The 14,036-nt window shown below is 37.5% G+C and overlaps 1 protein-coding gene across 13 annotated transcripts in view; it reads right to left on the bottom strand.

The window, feature by feature from the left end:
• The window catches only part of ERC2 (ELKS/RAB6-interacting/CAST family member 2), a 1,259,367-nt gene that overhangs the window by 862,840 nt on the left and 382,491 nt on the right, over positions 1 to 14,036 (bottom strand). The window lies entirely within an intron of this gene.

Genomic DNA, 14,036 nt, shown 5'->3' with positions numbered 1-14,036 from the left:
TGAGCCACCGCGCCCGGCCAGCCTACATCCTTCTTAAAGCCCTATTTGCGCACATCTCAATAGTGATACTTTTAAAAATATATATATATAAGACTTCTATGAAATAAGACATTATGAAATAGTGGTAGGTTTCCATGTTTGTTTCCCTACTTACGGGAAACTACACGTTTGTTTAAGCTGGGAAACAAAGCACATCAATACTCCCATGTCTCTCTGAGAGCCCAGGGAGGGTAAAATATTGCTCAAGCTTTGCAGCACAGTCCTGAAATACGGAGAACATAATGAGCCACGCCATGGACATCTGGAGGAACAAGACTGACATGTAGAGAAACACTCCTAAATTAGAAAAATACATGTTGCCAAGAGGACACTCATGCTGCTGGAGGAAGAAAATAAGATAGAAATGAAACACCCATTCTCCAGCCTCATGAAAGACTGCTTTCCAAATACTTTTAAAGAAAAAAAAAAGACAAAGCATACAAAAAAAATCCTCTTTGTAACTCAGCTCTAAAATTTTAAAAAATTATAATTCCTAGGGCCGGGCGCGGTGGCTCAAGCCTGTAATCCCAGCACTTTGGGAGGCCGAGACGGGCGGATCACAAGGTCAGGAGATCGAGACCATCCTGGCTAACGCGGTGAAACCCCGTCTCTACTAAAAAATACAAAAAACTAGCTGGGCGCGGTGGCCGGCGCCTGTAGTCCCAGCTACTCGGGAGGCTGAGGCAGGAGAATGGCGTAAACCCGGGAGGCGGAGCTTGCAGTGAGCTGAGATCCGGCCACTGCACTCCAGCCTGGGCGACAGAGCGAGACTCCGTCTTAAAAAAAAAAAAAAAAAAAAAAAATTATAATTCCTGCTTTTCAAATGTTGTTAATAAAAAAGAAAATATAAGTTTTTTTTTAATTTAACATTCTGAAGGCCATGTGCAAAGAAAGCTCTATTTCTAGACCACTCAGACGAGATCATAGAAACAAAAAAAAAAAATGAGACAACAAAAAGAATATGAAGACCATCAGAATACCATTTTGAGTTAATTTTCTGTAGCATTTTAAAAATGTACTTTTTTGATATACAACACCATATTTGCAACCGTGTTTATAAATGTACGCTAATCTAGTCTTAAAATGTAACTGTGACAAACACTTTATTTGAAGGATTATTGTCCTTAATTATTGACAATGATGGACCATGAGATTTCCAAGGGACTTGTTCTCAGCTAAACAATGACATTCAATATGTTACTCCCAAGACATTTACTTTTTTTATTGGATATATTTTTTAAAAAAGATTAGGACCGTTTGCCACAATTATTTTGCTGCCACTTCAGCAGATACTACTGTTATGGTCTGAATGTGTTGCTCAAAATTCCTAAATTGAAATCAAATCCCCAATACAATAATATTAAAAAGTGGCACCTTTAGGAGGTCATTAGGTCATGAGGGCAAACTGCCTCATGAATGGGACTAATTCCTATATGAAAGAAGCCCAAAGGAGTTCATTCACTCCTTCCATCATGTGAAAACACAGCAAGATGGCACCATATATGAAGCATTGATTGATCTCTCATCGGACAAGAAATCTGCTAGTGCCTTGATCTTGGACTTTCCAGCCTCTGCAACTGTAAGACATAAATTTCTGTTGTTTATAAGCCACCCAGTCTAGGTACTTTGTTCTAGCAGCCTGAATGAACTAAGACAACCACCATGATTTATTTTTTCTGGATCATTAAAGACACCTTAACATGTGATTGTATGCAAAGCCAGGGTTAGAACCATCCAGGAACTAACTCTTCAAGGATCAGTCCTGATCCCTTTGGGAAAGGATGTATGAAGTAACTCTTTGTCAGTTCCCTTAATGTGGGAAAGGAATATACTATGTTTACTACAACAAGTCAAAATTAAATAAGATCATGTAGAACAGGGGTCCCCATCCCTCGGACCAGTTCTGGTCCAGGGTCTGTTAGGAACCAGGCCATACAGCAGGAGCTGAGTGTTGGTCGAGCACTACTACCTGAGTTCCGCCTCCTGCCAGATCAGCAGTGACATTAGATTTTTATAGAATCTAATGAACCTAGGTCCCTCACATGTGCAGTTCACAATAGGGTTCACGCTCCTATGACAGTCTAATGCCTGATGATCTGAGGTGAAACAGTTTCATTCCTAAACCATCCCCTACACCCCACACCTTTTTGTCTGTGGAAAAACTTGTCTTCCACAAAACTGGTCCCTGGTACCAAAAAGGTTGGGGATTGCTGATATAGAGAGTGTAAAAGACATGTTCACAAAATGATTTTCATAGAGATACCCACAGCAGCATTGTTCATAATGGATCACACAGGAAACAACACAAATGTCTATCAGTAAATGAACGGATAAATAAAATGGTGGTATATTTATATGGAATATTACTATCCATAAAAAGGAGTGACCTGCAGAATCACACAATAATATAGGTGAATCTCAAAAGCATCCTGAGTGAGAGAATCTAGGGGATTTACGCCATGACTGTGTTTCCATTTCTGTGAAATTCTAAAAGAGGTGAAAATAATCTATGGTGACAGAAATGAGAGCAATGGTTGCCTGGGTTGGAAGGTGGGAAGGGCTGATTATAAAGGGACAGGAGGGTATTTTTTGCCTCTAAATCGATTAGTGAGAGTGCAGAACAGTTACATGGTGCACAAAATTGTCAAAAGTAATTGAACTGTATACTTTAATAATTTATACTTTGATATACAGTTATAATTTATATTTCAATAAGTTTGAAAAATATATGAATACATAACTAAGAATTAACAAATATCTTACAAGAATGTCTTTCATGAAAGAGAGAGGTCAAAATAAACAAAACACCAACCTGGGAACTAAATTGCCTTATAATGTAACTGGGAGAATGAAGGGGGGGTTGGATAAGATTCCCATGGGTGATGAGGTATTGAGGTGATGAGGTATTGGGGTGATGGAAGGACTTAATCTTCACCCTCCATAGCAGGAAGTCAACAGGTAGTAGCTATACTAGCAATCAGGAAGTAGAGAAGCAAGTATGTTATTTAGAGATATCAAAATAACTGAACAAGAAGAGTTAAAAGAGTTTGTCTTAGGGAAAAAAAATGGAACAGGGGAAGTAGAAGATTGCTGCATTTCATTACAAAAATTTTCAAACATTTTGCTTCCTTATCCTATAGGCAAGTAAAATTTGAATGGAAAGAAAAAAAAAGACAAAATAAATCAAAAACAAAAATCACACAGGAATGCCATAAGAAATCAACAGAAGATATACAGCTACCCAAAACATATGAAAAATACTCAACATCACTAATCATCAGGGAAATGCAAATTAAAACCATGGTGAGAATATCACCTTATCCCAACCAGAATGGCCATTACTAAAAAGTCAACAAACAATAGATGTTGGCATGGATGTGGGGGAAAGGGAATGCTTATACACTGCTGGTGGGAATGTAAATTAGTAAAACCTCTATGGAAAACAACATGGAGATTTCTCAAATAACTAAAAGTCAATCTACTATTCAATCCCACTACTGGGTATCTACCCAAAAGGAAAGAAGTCATTGCATCAAATAGATACCTATGTGTGTATGTTTATCACAGCACAATTCACAATTGCAAATATATGGAATCATCCTATATGCCTATCAAAGAATGAGTAGATAAGAGTAGATAAAGTGTGATATACATAAGATATATATATGATAAGAATGAAATAATGTCTTCTGCAGCAACCTGGATGGAATTGCAGGCCATCATTCTAAGTGAAGTAACTCAGGAATGGAAAACCAAATACTGCGTGTTCTCACTTCTAAGGGGGAACTAAGTTCTGGGTACTGCATGTTCTCACTTGTAAGTGGGAACTAAGTTCTGGGTACACAGAGGCATGTGAAGTGGTATAATGAACACTGGAGACTTAGAAGCAGGAAGGGTGTGAGGAGGATGAGGAATAAAAAACTACCTACTGGGTGCAAGGTACACTACTCAGGTGATGGGTACACTAAAATCCAGACTTCCTCACTATACGATTTAACCAATCATGTAACCAAAAACCACCCATAACCCTAAAGATACTGAAATTTAATATTTTTTAAAAGAAAAAAAGAAAAGTTCAGAGCAGCAGAAGGTGGCATTTAAAAGAGAAACAACAACAACAACAAAGAAGCCAATAGGAACAATAGAAAGAGGATTAGGTTTTTAGGACTGGTTCTGCTTTTATCTGCCTGAGAGGATCAGGACAGATAACTCTCATTTCCCCTCCCCCAGCCTTCCAGCCTCAGTTTCTCCATCTATAAAACCAAGAGGTGTGAACAGATCATACCTGACATCTTAGGATTTTTAAAGACAGGAATCCATTTTAGGTAGAATGTATCAGGGAAGGACAATGATATTAGAGAGAAAGAAAAATTATTGGAGAAGATCCTTTTCTTGCTCCTTGACAAGAAAGGGGTGCCTAAGCTGTGTTTCTAAAGGTCAAAGGTGACAGGGAAGTGAGAGTTTTTCCAGTTTCTGTTCCAGTGAGAAGGATGAAGCTGGGAGGTCCCAGTAGGGGAAGGGGTGATCACAGATGTGTGGAGCCCCCAAGCCCTAATGGCCCTGACTGCATTACAAAAGAGGATGGACATTCTGTGACTGGGGAGGAAAATGGCAGAATCTTCAAATAGCTGATAGCTGTGCCCCTTCTCACATAATAGCCAGAAAGATATAGGGCCTGGGAAGGTGAAGCGGTACTCATGTCCTGGAGATCTTCGTCTTCCTAAATGAAAATTCATGCCAGGTGCACTAAAGATGATGCACTAAAGATGGACCACAGCTTCTCATGTGGCCCATCTTTGTTTAAAGTTACCTTCATCTACCAGCCTGGCAAAACACCACTTTTCTCTTTGGGTTTTCATTATACCTGGTGAAAAAATATGGTTTTGAGTTTATGCACAAAGCATAGGCATTTGGTGGATTATTGGAAAATTGGCAGAACATGCTGAGCACTCTGGATTATAGCAGTGGTTATAAAGGGGTTACAATCAATTGTAGATATTTGCACATGGGCTTACCAGGACTCAGTGTGATTCTGAGAAGAAACACATGACTGAGGTCCCATTTGCCCTGCATCCTACCTATCAAAGCTGGATGGTCTATATCTGGGCTAAAGGAAATGCCTAATACCAAACTGTGATATAAATAAATTACAATATGGGAGGTAGTGAGTGGTGCTGGAGAGAGTTTAGAAAAAGACACTCTGTAATGATGAGAGAGAGAGTCGAGGGCTCTTAAAATTATTTGGTGTTGAGTGAAGAGGCAGAGGAAAATATTACATATACCCAAACATTTTAACTTTTATGTCTCTACCTGATGTTGGAATATAATCTAGACTTTAAGGCTTAACATGTATAGCACCTTCTTGCCATGTGTGATCTATCAGTGCCCTGTCGCATCTTCCCAAGCCCAAAAGAGATTTAAAAAAAAAACAAAACCCTAGCCATGAGAGCATTTCTCCAGGAACAAAATGGAGAGCAAGGATGGTTGTGATCAACACGTTACTCAAACACCCAAATTCAACATGGCAGGAGGGAGCCTGTGCCAGCTGAGGTCTTCTGTCTGGGGGTTTATTTTCTATGCACTGGAAAGTGTGTACTTAACTTCAAAGGAATTTGGGTCATGCCTTTCAATCACCTTCACTCTATCTTCAGAGCTTTGCACTAGAAATGGGCTTCAGGGTCCTCTTTTTTTTTTTTTAAGATGAAACTTTGACATGAACCACAGGCAATTCACAACCAACATTAGCCCAGTGTGCAGTAAGCAAGTATGACATCATCTCTAAAGTTAAATATGAACTTCCAGATGGTGCAAAACCACAAGCAGGCACACAGGCCTTTGGATGCACCGAAGTTTAAATACAGGGAAGATAAGTTTAAATACAAGAAAAAATACATTCTATTAAAAATTAGAATATCTAGTTCCAAATTGGGTATCAATGACTGAAATTAAAGTTTCCCTCTCTAATATTCTGACTCCACTCAACAGAGTACATCATTTAAAACAGAATTAGAAAGCTCGAAGTCTAGATTATACTCCAACATCAGGTAGAGACATAAAGTTAAAATGTTTGGGTATATGGAATACCTTTCTCTGCCTCTTCACTCAACACCAAATAATTTTAAGAGCCCTTGACTCTCTCTCTTAAACTTTGGCAGTTGACTCAATAATAAAACTTGGCAAAGCAAAGAGCACCATCATTTCCCAGAAAAACAAAAGAAAATTAGAACTGTATGGTATAGTCAGTGTACAAAGACCCAGAAGGTTGAATTTCCAATTTTTACATGTGACTTAACCACATGGGAACTAGTCATCTAATGTTAAAACTAGGACAATCTTTCCATTTTAGGAGAATTGCTCATTTCCTTTTGATCCATTTGTGTGTGTGTGTGTGTGTGTGTGTGTAAGATCACGTGACATATGAAAATGTAACCTTTTATCTGGCAGTATAAAACATAAAACATTTGTTATCACTTCAGTTCCAGGTAATAACTTGAAAGAAAAGAACCATGGCAATGAAATTGGCAAAACATTGCCAAAATCAGAGTTAAGCATTATTAATCTTCATGTCAGCACCCAGGAATTATAACCAGTTCCAATGGTGAGGTATGTTTCTAGAAGTTCTATACATAAGACACTCGACCTTTCTGCCATATTTTATGTGCGCCTTCAGAAACGGTTTCAACGTTGTGACAAAACACTAAGTGCTACTTGATGTGCCATAAATAATTTCTAAAAATCAAATGGTTCATTTCAATCTTAAAATGACTACAGCAACACTTGAGAGAAAAAAGCACTTGAGGGAGAAAAAGGGGCCACTTGAAAATTTTCACAGATTAAATACTACTTGCTTGACAATGCTTCAAGAATTGAATAAACAGGCTATCACAAAGAAAAACTTTAAAAGCAAATGAAACTGGAACACTCACAAAAGCTCCCAATATAGTTTTATTTCACATTCAAACCTTCATTTGTTGGTTTTTCCTAATCGTAGACTTGAGTTAAGGGTATATTTGAATTTGATTCAGCTTGCAATCATTCAAATGGGAGACAGTCTCAAAGTTGGAAGTATGAATAATGTACACAGCCTCCAAAGACACAAACACTAAAAATAACCTAAAATCTAAAACTTCCTTGGTAGTAACCACCAGTTCTCACTCACATCCAACTCTCCTTTCCTCCTGAACACAGAAAAGATCACACTTCTCAGGCAACTTTTGGGAAAATGAAACCCTGTGTTTTCTTCAGGAAATGTAAGCAGAAGTGAGGTACATCACTTCCTGTCTGTTCCACACCACACTCCTTTTCTTCTTTAGAGGCTACATTTCCCAGATGGTGGAGATATAAGATGGCAGAACCTCCCTAAGTCTGGATCCTCAAAGTGACTGTGAGAAACAGGTTCTCCCCTGAGGCCTCAATCCTTAAAACAGGTTGGACTTACAGTATGATGGGTTAAACAACTTAGAAATTATTATAATAAACTACTATGGTTTTGCTGCAAAGTAGGCACCTTAAAACTAAAACTGTTTTTTTGTCTTAGAGATTGTCACGAATCTAAAGAATTAGGGCTATGGTACTTCCTTTCACTCTTTCTATATATAGGACCTTCTACTTCCCTTCTCCTTTCATCCCAAATCCAAAGAAGGCAGGAAAATGACAGAGGACCAAAGACAGCACTAAGAGGAAGAAGCAGTAGAACCTTGGGGGAGTAGATACCGGGGTTAAAGATCAAAGCCTTGGGAAGAAGAGAGAGAAAGACAGACTGAAGAGGAAAGATCCTCTTAAGCTCATCAACTTGAATTTCAGTTTGGATAAACAAGCGGCTCAAGTGGATAACTCTGTTTTGCAACATCCTCTGCAATGCAAATATATATGTTCAACTAACTCATAACAATGGCCTTTCAAATGTCTTGAACATTTATAAGGTGTTACAAGGAAAATAGGGATAATAACAGTAAGTCCTTCATTGAGTTATTTTGAGTATTAAATTAAATAACACATATAAAGCACTTAGCACAGTACCTAGCACCTAGAAACACTCAATAATTTTTTGCTTTTGTTATTATACTTTATTATTCTACTTTCCACCACCTCTAATTCAGTGATTTATATACTGCAGGAATGCAATAAAGGTTGCTGATCAATAGCCCTCAGGAAGAGTGGAGAACCAGCAAATAAGGTTTTGTGCTCTAACATGTACTGAGGCTTTATATTGTTTGACATTTACTTAAAAACATTTCAGCATACACTCTATGATATGTGTGCAATGTGGAGGGTTATATGGGTGGGTGGACGGATGGGTGTATTACCCAACTGGGAATAAGTCCTTCAGAGTTAGTTAATTAGCTATGAAAGACTTTAATTAAGAGCTAACATTCCAGAGTCAGCAACTAAAAATACCTCAATATTCTTTATATTTGATGGACAACTGAAAATTGTCAATTAACATACTTGATGTGAGGAGTGATTTCTCCCAGGTGAAGTGAATGGTATTTGAGATCTGTGCATTGGCTAGAAATGTTGCATAGGCATGTCCACTCTTCCAAGAGCAAGATTTAAGACTGTGTGTCCAAAATAATTATGATGCAAGCCACATCTATACTTTTACATTTTTAATAGCCACATTTAAAAAGTAAAAAGAGGTGAAATTAATTTTAATAATATATTTAATTTAATCTATTATATCTAAAATATTATTACTCAACTTGTAATCAATATGAAAAATATTGAGATATTTTACATTTTTTGTATTGTCTTCAAAATCCAGCTTTTTTTTTTTACACTTTTAGCACATCTCAATGAGGATTAGCCATATTTCAGGTGCTCAATAGCCACGTGTGGCTCATGGCTACCATATTGGACGGTGAAGGTCCATGACTCCAGTAAGCCCGAAACCTTCAATCCTTGGAATGGAATCCCATCTAGGCTTAGAATTTCAATCTCCCTTGCATATCAATGATTCAGGGAGGATTTTGGCCCAACAGCAAACACAAGGTTGGCCGAGCCCTGTCATAAGACAGCATCACACTGACTTAGAGAGAAGCTTTCATGGGCATGAAGCTTCCAGAAAAACAGAGAACTAGAACTTCAAGGAGTGCTCAGGGAAGTTGTACAGCTGTGATGTACTACATGGAGGCCAGGTGGTGGGGCAGGAGTCCTGCCTTCTTCCCTTCTCTAACCATCAGGGGCTACTGACCTTTACAAAAGAAAAGTTTTGATGAATAATCGTCAATGACCTTGATGGCTGGGTAATTCAGCTAGCATGAATCTTTCTGAATTCTTGATGAAAGAAGAACTCAGAATAATCACTGCTTTCAAAAACTCTTCCACGTCAATCTCTAATTATAGCAAAAGTTGCCTTTCAGAAAAAAATGTCCTTCAGCAGCTGCATCATCAAAAACTGGCTCTACAGATGAGGGTGTGCCCATCTCTTACCCTATGCTTGGTTACATCCTCCTGCTCTTTAACTTCTGCAGCTATTTTAATTTCAGATTTCTCTCCTGTCTGTAGGTAACTTTTTTATAAGCAGTAACGAGAATCATTTTTTCATTCATTCAATAAATATGAAGAATCAATCTTGTGCCAGGCAACATTCTAGTGTTAGGGATATAGCCTTTTAACAAGACAGTCAGCTTTGTGATTTATTGAAATATACAGTTGTAAGGTTGGAGGTGGTGGAGGTAGAACAAATAAATATGTCTATGGTATATGTCAATACCATTTAATAAATACAAGTTTTAGCACAAGAGTGGAGTAATACAGATATAAACTCTAAGAACTTAAATAAAAGCCTTGTAATACTAAATTCAAACTGGAAATACTATGAATACATGATGTATTTTCATATTTTCTTTTCTTTTCTTTTTTTAAGATCCGGGTTTGTTATATAATGGTGAGGTTTGGAGCTTCTAGTGTACGCATCACCCAAATAGTGAACATTTTGCCCCACAGATAATTTTTCAACCCTCACTGGCCCCCCCGACCCTTCCTATTTTTTTTTTTTAAATTTCTAGCTTTGTCCACTTTAGACCTAAAAAAAACTGACCACCTCAGTAGCAATGAAAACCCACCCCAAGTGCCCACATTGTAATCTCTAAACCATTTTCACTAAAACAAATCCACTTTCATTGTAGAAATGATTGATTTTAGGTCTAAGGCAGGATGTGCAGGTGAGTACAGAATGCCTTGTTGAACCAGAAAGCAAGGAAGTTATTAAAGACCAATAGAGTCTTGCTATTGGTCAAGGATGGGACAATTTGATGCACCTTTTCTTTAAAATTCACTCTGGGTGTTCTATGAAAAACAGGCACTAGGGGACAGGAATGGAGGCTGGGGACAGGTGAGGAGCTGCTGCAGTGAACCAGAAGGGAGAAAGTGGCTGTCACAACTAGGATGGAGGTGGAGAGGGGGGACATGGTGTGATGCATTTTGAGATACAGTCAGAAGACAGCTGGCAGAACTGAGGATATATATGTGTAGGGGCGAAAGGAAGGAAGACATCAAAGAAGACTCCTGGATTGCTAGCTGGAAGAACTCAGTAGATAGTGGAATTATTGCCTGTGCTGGGAAAGACTGGGGAGAACTGGACTTGAGGAAAGGAAATCAAGAGTTTAGGATTAGGCATATGTAGTTTGAGATGGCTAGGAAACACATGGAAAGCAAACGGCTATATGATTTGGAAGTTCGCAACACAACAGAAGCTGGACTGGAGTCTGATCTACATGTGGATGGGCAGTACTGTAATTACATCAACATTTTCCCTAACGACCAGGTAGGACACCTTCTGCACATTTACAGATTCACTCCCGTTTAGATGCAGCTCTCTGAGACCAAATTAACAAAAATGTGTAAGGAGAGGACATCCATATGGTTGAAAACTGAGAGAAATCCCTTTCCTGAAAGGGCCCCTGGTTTTAGGTCTTTTGTTATAAGGTCTCTTCCTCTCACAGTCATGGATAACAAGAGATCTGGTTATTTCAATTGAGCCTTTGGCCTTTCAAGACGGAGTTAATGTCAATGATGTATTTATCCTTCTGTTGATGTCTACAGTCAGTAGAGTAATACTGAATCAGAGATAAAGGACTATATAATCCCACTTCTGTGTGCAGACTTCATTTAGCAGTCAAAGATTTACACACTTGACAAGAGAAAAAAATCTATATTATATTTAAAAATATTTAGATAGCACAAAGAAAAACAATAATGATTGTATAATAAAGTGCTTCATAATTTATAGTACATTTCTCTTAGGTTGTCTGTTCTCATATAATTTGAATTCAAAAAATAGAATTCAGGGATATTTAGTATCATATAACCACATATATCATTTAAGCTGTGCTTATAAAAGTTAAGTTACAATCACCAGCTTGTTAATAACACAGTCGAGATTTTCAGGTTGTAAAAATGCATTTGTCATGCCCACCTGTCAAAAAATTATACCCAAGTCCCACATGCCACCTACTTGAACAAAACAATGCTGGGTTGAGAGTGCTTTGTATCACCTACATGGGAGAATTCATATCAGATGTGGGTTAATAATTCAGCCAACTTTATAAACCTGTTTTCATACTTAAGTTTTTGGCTACTTCTTACACTAAAATTAGGTGGTTTTAAGTGACTAGTCCAAAGTTCAAAATTTAATGTTCAGTTCAGTTCCAGCAAATTTCTGAAAACACATGGGAATTGTAACTCATGTGTTAATACTTAAAGTTTTCGTTAATAAAACTTCCAACACTAACCTTACCTCATTGAACTTACCTCACTGATTTTTATGCTCACTATAAAACTATAGCTGTCATAATATTTTTGAATTACTACAAAAGGAAGTAAGCCATTCCAAAGTCAATGTTATTTTGCAACATGATGATAGTTATAAATTCAAAATACTTAAAACCAATTTGCAAAGCTATCAATCTTAGTACCTCCTAACATTTATAAAGCCCATCTTCAAAACATTTGCTATTACCGAAAAAAACAAGTTTAAGAAAATACCATGTATCATTCATATTGTGCTTTCCCTTCAGGTAAGCACATTAAATGTAAGCACGAAATTGTGTTTTAATATAAAATTTTAAAATATTGATCCTACTTAGATATGCCATGAATTTTCTAAACTATCACTGAAGCTCAAGAACTTAAATCACAGATAATTTAGCACTAAGTAATATTTTTGTGATCTTTAGGTCAGTGCTTTTTAATAAATCCAAACAAATAACTTCCAATGAGATATGCCTAATGTATTTGTAAATGACTAACAAATTAGGCACTGTATTTGTTAGAGTTAAACCCACGTTTTAGAATTGTGTCTCTCAAATACTCCCGGAGGATGGGGACTTGTGTTTAAGGATCCAGAAGTTTGCTATAAGAGAGTTTTTATGTTGTCTGTTCTTTTGTTTTCTATGTTATCTTTTCATTTCTATGATTATCTCAAAAGTTAAAATGAATTTATCCTGGATCATGTAAATAACTCTTATAAATCTGGGTCAGGTAAATCTCTCCTTGCTAAGAGATTTCCATATAGCCTTTGTGTTTGCACTTAAGATTGCTTTGGAGTGAAATGGAAAAAGGCACAGAACTTCTTGTTTCTATGATATATTCCCTCCAAGTCTCAGCCACAGGACATCATGCTGACCATGAAAACCAGGGGTCATCAGCACTATAAATAAAAACAGCGGCCGAGATCGCGCCACTGCACTCCAGCCTGGGCGACAGAGCGAGACTCTGTCTCAAAAAAAAATAAAAATAAAAAAAATAAAAAATAAAAATAAAAAAAAAAAAAATAAAAACAGCAATCAGCAAGGAAACTGGATCATCACACAGCATACCACTGGTTCAGGCCTCCTGAACCAGCACCTCAGCCATGCCAGTTTGTACCACATTCATATCAGTATAAATTCATGCGTGGAAAACACTATCTTTCTCCATATTAAATTAATATCATTAATTTAGATTTTCTTAACATTTATTTTCATTTAGTACATAATCTTGATTTGGCTGCATAGTTCTACAAGAGCTATAAACATGCTTAATCTTATCTTTGTCACTAATTAAAGTAATAATTATTACATAAAACAATACTAGGTGTCTACAAAGTTATTTGAAAAAAAGAAGAAATGTTTTCTCAACTGTGAAAAATACTACTCTAAAATAAACAGTATTTGTTCTTTGAAATTCTCCTGAGTGTTGTGTAAAAGTTAAATGGGAGTGTGGAAGCAGGGGGTGTGCCATGATGGAGCAGACTTGGGAAACACTGTGGGCTCTAGTAGTCTATGGTAGACAGTAGCATACTAAAGATTCTGAACAGTCCCATAGCAAAGATCTTCTTTAAATTGATTTACCGTTCCCCACATCTGTTTTTTCCCACAGAACCCGTTCTTTTCTAAGAATACATAATAATATCCTTCAGAATATTTCTAGGAAAGGCTGCTCTAAAGTACCTTTAGGGCATCAAATTTGTAAGATGTGGCATGGATAAGAAAAGTTTCAGTGTGGTGAAATGGGAACACACTGCTGAAATGGATTCAGAAGGCCTTGGCTGACAGTCTGCTAATACTTTTGAGATGCCCTCTGTGGCTAACATTGCGTTAGGTGGTGCAGGAGGCTCCTGCATTCCCCAGGGCAACCTGTGATGTAAGGACTGCTTAAAAGTGAAAACAGTGGAGCTTTCAGGGCTCGGAGACCTAGTGTAGCAGAGCTATGGCTTAAAGCCCCATGTTCTGGTTCAAAATATACCCCACCAGCCCACACCCTAGGTTCATTTCTGGCTCTGCTGGGACCTGGGGATGGGACCTTGGTGGAACCTGCTTATTTCTGAGGGACTCAGTTATCTTTTGATGAAAAGATAAAATTGAGATAAAATTTTGACTTCTAAGTCAATGACTTCTAAGGTCTTTACCTACCCTAAACTTTCATGTCAGGAGGTGAATGATCCAGCTGTACTGTATTAAAACATATTTAAAGCTCTGATAATTAAAACAGTTTGGTAGTGATGCAAGAAGAAA

This window comes from Papio anubis, chromosome 2 (genome assembly GCF_008728515.1).
Source record: "Papio anubis isolate 15944 chromosome 2, Panubis1.0, whole genome shotgun sequence".
NCBI classification, from domain to species: domain Eukaryota; kingdom Metazoa; phylum Chordata; class Mammalia; order Primates; family Cercopithecidae; genus Papio; species Papio anubis.
The sequence above is the reverse complement of the archived record's forward strand: the minus strand, read 5'-3'. Positions and strand labels throughout refer to the sequence as shown.